This window comes from Mercenaria mercenaria, chromosome 7, assembly GCF_021730395.1.
Source record: "Mercenaria mercenaria strain notata chromosome 7, MADL_Memer_1, whole genome shotgun sequence".
In the NCBI taxonomy this organism is placed as follows: Eukaryota; Metazoa; Mollusca; class Bivalvia; order Venerida; family Veneridae; genus Mercenaria; species Mercenaria mercenaria.
In genome coordinates this window covers 70,761,108-70,769,730 of record NC_069367.1, presented here as the reverse complement: position 1 = coordinate 70,769,730, position 8,623 = coordinate 70,761,108, and the positions used below count along the sequence as shown (strand labels likewise).

Here is an 8,623-nt window from a genome sequence, read left to right as displayed (position 1 = left end):
GCTACTTCAATAAAGATAAAGTGTATTTAAATACCTACACGAACATAAAGATACGCAACACCGTAATAAAATGTATAAGTTTAGCACTATTTGATCATTTTTCAACATAGATATCGTGATATCACGATATTGTGACGTCATTACGCAATGCACGTATTACATAATATATTACAATCTAACATTGACATCTATCGCTTGACTTTTAAGGATAGAAAATGAGTTAATGATAGATGGCAACAGGCATGAAATAACGTTTAAAATGTCGTACAAATGACTAGGAGTTGCTGTGGAACAAACGACTACTAGTAAATAAATGTTTACGTTTTAATACAATATGTCTTTTTTTAATAATAAGTTTGAACATTTCTGCTTAGTATCTATTACAGGTACCTGCATACTACCGGAAACATCTAGTACAAACACACGATAGCTGTCAGTTTCTCGAAGCATCTTGAATATAGGCGTTGTGTTTGTGCTGGACGACAATGGTGCTAAAAGTAAAGATAAAACTTAGAACCGAAGAAAGCGAACATAAATAAGTAAACTTGAAGATACGTTATTTTTATACACATTTACTCCGCAGGTATGATCGTGTTTATCATTAGCCTTGCCGTTGTGATGCATGGAAATTCATGGCCGTATCGAGAGACTAAATTTTACCGCGGCAAATGAGTATGCGCGTTTATTCGTGGTTGTTAAATAAAGGCAAAGCCCCGACAGGGGTTAGTTTGGAAACATTTTTGTGTTTTACATTACATGCCTTCTGTTGCCTTTGCAGGGTTTCATCTGGCGAGGATAACTTTTATTTACACTGTCCTGTGACTTTAGAACATGGTAGGGGTAAGAGTGAGGTTGTCAGGATACAAGTTATATGACCCAGGGAAGTGCCTACTACTCAACTATATGTGACTCATACTACGTTGAGTCACAGCGCCTTCTGGTACACCAACGAAACGTTAAAACCACTATTCTCTGTACCTCCTTGGATATAGAATCCCGGACGAGCCCCCAAATTGTCAGGATACGAGTTATATGACCCAGGGACGTGCCTACGCCTTTAGTATCTTGAACAATGAAATGGGTCCTATCGCTTAGACTAGCTGACAAACGATGTAGAATGTCCTTTGTTAAAACGTAAAGCTGGTGAGACCAAATATCTCGTATATAAAATTTTCCTCTGGCTACCTTGCCTAAATGATTCGTGTACCAATGATTTGTAAATAATTTCAATTATGAGCTAGATAATTTCAGGATCAGGCAAAAATAATTCAATGTTTCAACTACCAATCTTCAACTCAAAATCAGCAGCTTAAACTCCTATAGGCTGGAGATACTATACTTGACTGGTCTTTATGTCGAAGTTCCCTTCAGAATGTCTTTGAACAACAACGTACGAGTCCTGTCGCATAGATGCTCAGCCTATGTTCTTTTAATTAAAGCTGCAACTCACTAAGATTGCCCTGACTCCTTGATGCTCAGCGCATATATGCTATCACTTACAGCATTCAACTACCATATAGGTATAACCCTGATGCCTTGGCTGTACCTCGCCAATAACGCTGAACCTCGTCTCTAAGCTGGAACTCTCCTACTTTTTCAGTAGATCACCAAAACCTATGTCTCTGCCTCAGCTTTCCAATGCTCAGCCTATATTTGCTATCGTCTATAGCATTCAACTACCGTTAAGGTAAAACTCCTATGCGCTGGCCCTATAGCTCGAAAGCTTGTTGAAATTCTGCATTCTTCTTTAGTCTATGAACTTAAAACGCTTTCTTTTTAATAATATATCCGCCCTGACAGTGTAGTTTATACATTAGCAGACGTGAGCTTTGATTGGTGCTATTTATAGAACTTTTATCTGATTGGTCCAAATTTATACATAGGGTTTTACAACGAGTACTTGCTCTAACAAATATCTGGTTCCCTTCAACATAATGAACCAAATAACCCACAAATGACCCAAATCCTATCATTAACAGCAATTCAACAATCATTATAGCAATTATAGCATCAAAAGGGAATCAAGCACTATCTGTGCTTATGTGTAACATTATCAATATATCAAAACATACAAATTATTCTGACAGAGGTTAGGTGCACCATAAACCGGTTTAAGCTCCCCAGTGGTGGTTTTGCCACTGACCGTTCAAATGCGGTGCACCACTCTGTTCCTTTATTTGTTTGTTTTGTCCTTGTTTATTTGCTATGTGTGTGTGTATGTGTGCGCGTCCGCGTGCTGGGTTTGCGTTTAGGGAGGCTGCGTTTTTAGAACGCGGCTTTCCCTGTTGGATATTCATCCTTGTTTTTCTTGTAAAAGTGATTGGCCAGTATGACCTGCGTATATCCATAATGTACATGACAGGCACGTAGCTCAGCATATTAATATACGCACAGGCATATCGTCATTTTTCGACAATGGAAATATAAAAAAAAGAAATTCAATAAATAAACTTTGAAGGCTGAGGTGTAAGATGAAATGAAGAATCAAAGAGACTTTTTGCACGCATTTAATGTTGAACTGTGATAGGGATATACAGTACATCCTGGCTTAGCGGTCACCTACAGGTATTAATTAAGCAGCCACTTGCCTTAAGTAGCCAATCTAGAAACTTCCCAAACTGACTATTCTATTGTGCCGAATAAATGGTTTTAAGACACTGGGTTGATATAATTATGGGCAATACTTTTGACCCTCATCCTTGGTTGATACTACAATACTGGAGTTTATTTGAAACTGAATAGGGAAGATCAATGTTTAAACTAGCATCTACAATATTTGAAATTATTACATACTCGTTTGGTACACTGGTACCGGAAACGTCAATATTTTCTCATACACTGACGCCTGGATTTCATATCGGGTGCGTGACGTAATTCAGTGTGTGTTGTTGCACTATTTTTTTCTATTTAGTTCAGTATTGTCAATCCTATTGAACATATTTATGATATTTACATCATATTTATAAGTGTAGATGCGTATGTAATAAAAAGGTTATTATCTTTGCATCGGGAAATATGCACTCGTTCTTCAGCGGAAGAATATTGCGCTCCTAAAGTCGCGCAATATTTCCGCTGAAGAACTCGTGCATATTTCCCGATACAAAGCTAATAACCTATAATAATTTGTTTGAGACAGACATTATGGATATATTTACAGCGGTAAACCTTAAAGTGTACTACACGAATATACTATTTCTAGTACGATAAATATATAATTTATATTCGTATAAAATACTCGTACAATTTTTTTCCTGCAATCTTTTGAATTGCCTTACATTTACAGTATTATGGTTTCTGTCTGTTTATATAATATAAATGCAGTTATAAAAAGTTTTTTGTTTTTTTTTTTCATTTTGTTATTTTGTTTTACAAATGCAATGACACTGCAACTTATGCCCATATTACCAAGTAATGAGATCCAAGCAAATAAAACGGGGAAAAACCCAAAAAAACAATTTACCTTGCGGCATGCATTTTGCTTTTTACATTTAAAAGCAGTTTCATCGGACCATTTTTCCATAGTATTTTAGATACTTTTTGCATATAGCGACGTTTAGATTATGATGCAAATGTATCTGATAACATATACTGTCATTTTGATACAGTAATTTGAGTAAACATTTTTTGACCGGTAAACTTGATTCAGTATTATATCTTAGAAATGTTCTGAAGATTACTAAAATTTCTTTACTGACGTGTCTGAATTATGAAAAGATTATGAAAGGATATCAAATTATGTTAACATGGCATCCACTTTTTGTAATAGTGGTAAAACTTTTGTTGATATTAACAAGTATAGTATCATTTACATTCGAGCACAATGAACATTTACAGTGAAATAAAAGTGCGCGTCTACGGTACAAATTATTACATGAATGACAATTGTGAAATATTTACTAAGCTGTAGGACTAGGAGTACCAAAATCTGCATTAGGCATTAGGCAAATTTAAAATCTATATTCAAGTACATTTATTTTGACCGTATCCCAGAGTTTCAGATCATATGCAACAGAAATCAATCACTGAACTAGCTCATAAATTTCATTAAAAAGTGGAACGTCTTAATCTCAGTCGAGATCTGATTATTCTTCAAATATGTCTTCGTTTAGCGTGTTTAGATAACAATGCAAGTGTAACTTAATGAGTAACATTTTTGACAGAAAAACTTGATTTTAGTATTATATTTGGTAAATGTTTTGAAGATTACTAAAAATTTCTTTACTTGCGTGTCTGAATCATGAAACGATATCTAAATATGTCAACCTGACATCAATTTATTGTTATGGTCGTAAAAGCATTTTTCGAAAATTACTCATTGTTCTAATAAACTTCATTAAAGAATGTGAGTGGGTCGTAGGGTGGAAGGTAGCCTTCAGTGCTGTAAACGGATTTTCAGTTTTAATTACAGTCGAACTTGCTTGAGAGACCACGTCTAATATGTAGATATAGTACTAGAGAACAATCAAATAATAATCCTACCTTGCATTCATCCATACACCTGTATGTCACAACTTAGTGATAAGTCATTTCAATGTAATGTTAATTTGCATGGTTAATACTGAATAGTTCTATTCTTGTTGTTATATATGATATGGTATAAATAACATTATATCTAAATTTTTAGATTAAATAGTGGATCTGAATTTATTTCATTAGACTTAAAAGATTTTCTGATGTCGTACAATATGCATGTATCTTACAATTTTCCTGCAATGAGATAAGTTCTTCCCGTAATAATTAGGTTATTTATAGGTTGGGGATGAAATATTTATCAACAGCTTGATAGTCAGGACTATCTGAATGAGCGGATACATGGATATCAAAAATATCTTAAAACAAGATGCTCAAAATGATCAATTCAAGACAGAAGTATTATATTTGGTCTTAAATGTAATATGTGAGCAACAAACGTGATTTTGAATTGATTTTCATAATTTAAAATTTTAGGTACTATCTCTGTAATATGAGACCACTTGAAATGCGCGCACCAACTGAAGTACGATACTGAAATATCTCACAAACATCACACAGTTGTAACGTCGTATCGTGTATTTACGCTGTTGTCTATTCCATATTTTATACACTACCGTAAAGCCTGATAATTGATACAGCTGAGGCAAACTGAAAGACGGAGACTAAAAATAATGTCCGAGGTAAAAGAAAAACTACCGAGGCTGTTGAGGAAGACAAATCGACCGAGGCAAATGAGGTAGAAAAAAAAATGATCGAGGCGAGTGCCTCGATTGCTCCAGTAGTCTCTACGGCCATGACATTTCGTATACAATCACATGTCAATATATTTATACCGAATAAATACATTAAACTCTGTCTAAATGTTTTTGTCATTCATGTTCACTCATTACTACCATCGAATTCCGAATAGTGTTTATTTATTAGGGGGTTTGCTGTTGTGTCGTCTTTGCATGATACTGGGAAATTTCGCATAAAGTCACATGTCAGTAAGTTTATACCAAATCCGTTTCTATCGGCTACAGTTTAAAAATATTGACAGGACTTTTATCAAACCTTTTCGAGTGAACTAGTGGCTTTAAAATGAAACCAGACCATTACAATACGAAAATTGTGATTGGCAATTATGCATAAAACATTATACGCAAATCTGTGATGTGTCCTTGTTAGTAATATATAATTGTCGTTTGATTTGCATAGTTTCTAAATGCTTGAATATGTCTTAAAACGAATTAGAAGACGCTTCGCAGAAATCTGAAAACGTTTAAAGTTAGTTATGAAACATAAAAGGAAAGCGGTACATGACATATCGTCCCATTTCCAGAACATGTCTCACATGAACATGTGCATCTAATGATTTTTTTTCTGTTTAAATTCATTCGTATCGTCTCGCTGGTTGTGAAAATGTGGTTATCGTTTCTATCTATTATTTGACTTCCAATGGACATTACCTTATCAAAATCAAATTTAAAACAATATAAAAATCTTATATTAACTTTAATCATTTGATAAAGTGTTACGAAAAACAAGCAGAATTGTATTAGTGCATTGTATACCAATAACTTTATCATGATAACTTATTTGACTAAATCTATAAGTAATAATGAAAACATTGATATCACGGAAAACTGCACAAGTACAATATATCGATACCATATCTGAAGAACGAATACATTTAACCAAAAAAATTTGATATAATAGATCTACGAATAGCCTAGATTTAATACAAAAATAATACATATATATATTGCAGATCGGTGCAGTTGTTTTGTGATGAAGGAGTTCACTCAATGTTTATGTGTAATAGAATTCCACAGAAGCTAGTGCTGGGAAAGTGGATAGGTGTGTTTCACATTTCATGAAGAGAATTATTTGCTTGGTTGCGTTCTATGCTTCAAAATGATCTTCTTTTTAGGTTTTATTTCGTGCAATATTTAGTATATGTAAGGTACAAAGTAAGGGTAGATTTCCCGGAAGCACGGAGCACAGCCATAAAGCCATGCATTGCAAAGTAGGCTCATAACAAAAAGAAGCTGTAACGCTCAAAATATTGCTGTATATGTAAGTCACGTTTGCATAAATAATAAACTTAGATTGACATAGGTTGAACTGAGTGGCATTGTTGTGCAAATGATATGCTATGCATTTTATTTGATGAACAGAGGAAGGTACAACCATTTAACAGTGTTTAGAATATTGTAAATTCGGAATAATTGCATTAAACACTATCTTAATGTATTTAAACTAAACTATGCGTTTTTCTGTCTTGGATCACCTGTTTTGAAGTCATCGTGTTGTCTCATTACTTCCCAAGCACTTCGACCACCGCATTCCAAATTGTGTTTATTAGGGGCCTTCCTGTTGTGTCTTTGATGTACAGGAACAGTTTTGTCGTCTTAGTTGTCACAAAACGTAGACACCTGATGTAAAGATTTACAAAGGTATTAGTTAAGTAGTTTTCTTGTAATATTTGCTGCATACATTTAAAATAGAATTTGAACGAGCCCATATCAGTTTCAGTTATTCCATTTTGAAATTAAACTATTACAAGGCTGATTATAGTAAGTAGGGTAAAAAACTAAAATGTTTGTAAACTTAGCTGGAACCAGATCTACTGTCGTCATCCGTCTGAATGTTTACAAATGTAGTATTTAAATCAAATCAGTTATGTGGGGTACACATAATGATGTTCGGCCTTTGTTTGTGGCTGAAACAGCTGAAGATTAAACTGAATTATAACATAAATATGCTTATGATGATGAAAAATCATCAGTTAATTCAAGCCCTTTTTCTTTCCTTCGAGGTTAGGTATCCTGTGATGATACAATTCTAATCCTTACCCTGCTAAATTTCTATAATGAACTTGTCCATCTTTCAATTTGGACAGTACCATTAACTGTTAAAAGGGGTTCATACCTAAAAGATACTGACTGGATGGCGAACAGTGCAGATCATGATCAGACTGCACGGATGTGCTGGCTGATCATTATCTACACTGGTCGCAAAGGCAGGATCAATCGTGCCCAGCATGATAAGGGCAAAGAGACATAAAGTTATATAAAAATAATATGCAAGACCATTTTGCAATGTACTTTACATCCTTTCTGAAAATGGCAACTGCATCTTTAAAAATATGCTTTGCATAGAAGCACACATCACTACATGACAATATCAGTTTTCCTTTTCTAAATAATTTTACAAGTAACGATTTGACAAAATTTGTATAAATTTCATTCCAAAAAAACATCATCGATCCACATTATTAAGAGTCACAATTTATCCTGGTCACAGCAACATGCTATTTGAACTAGAAAATATAAAATGCATAACACACATACCGCATCCATCCAGTTGAATGCCATTATTGAACTCATACTGGATTTTGTCTGGGCCTCATCTGGACAAAATTTGCATGTTTTGTCCATCGCCTGCTTCGTGTTTTTTTGTATCACATTTCGATGCTGCACTATTACACCGACTTCCTTTACCAACCTTCCCTTTCACACTTTTACTGCACCTTTATAAAATTGTTATAAGAGATGAAAAAGAAAAATATATTAATCAAACGGAGAGTTTTCGTAATTCTGATGACAAACAATAATTTCTTTCAATGTTAAATCAATCAAATCTAAAAGAACGTCCTTTGGAAGCATGGAAAGAATAGCAGAATCTCTTCATCAGTTTAAATGGAATGTCTAACATCCCTCATGCCTCAAAAAGTAGGAATATAGCATTAAGAAACATTGAATGGAATCCATAATAGTATATAACAAACTGAGTCTCTGACACAAAGCTAGAACTTTTTCAAAAGGAATTACTTCATGTTCGGGACATGCAACCTAAAGATACCGTAAGCGTGTGCTTTTATAAAATTCCTTCAAATGTATATTCTCTTGAGACACTCGTTCTTAAATCATTCATATCGAACTTTCAATTTTTCCAATAATCGGTATTATCGGCTTTTTGACACATTAAATAAAAAGGGTTAATTCGATTAATTTGTTATATCTTTTAAATGGTTTAAGATAATGAATTTGCTTTGGCGGCAAAAGTTCATTTAATCTTTCCTCTAAGTGATGACATAATTTTAGAAATTATAAGTTTGTAATTTCACTTACCATTTGAACCTCTTGTTTTCCATTGAAGTCAATAG

General features: G+C 34.0%; 1 long non-coding RNA gene across 1 annotated transcript; it reads right to left on the bottom strand.

The window, feature by feature from the left end:
• Positions 1-427: 427 nt before the first annotated feature.
• Positions 428-7,920, bottom strand: LOC128558831 (uncharacterized). Its single transcript, XR_008371951.1, has 3 exons — positions 7,809-7,920; positions 6,746-6,890; positions 428-491 (listed from the first exon to the last, which is right to left on the bottom strand). It is a non-coding gene; the product is annotated as an uncharacterized LOC128558831 (long non-coding RNA).
• Positions 7,921-8,623: the final 703 nt, after the last annotated feature.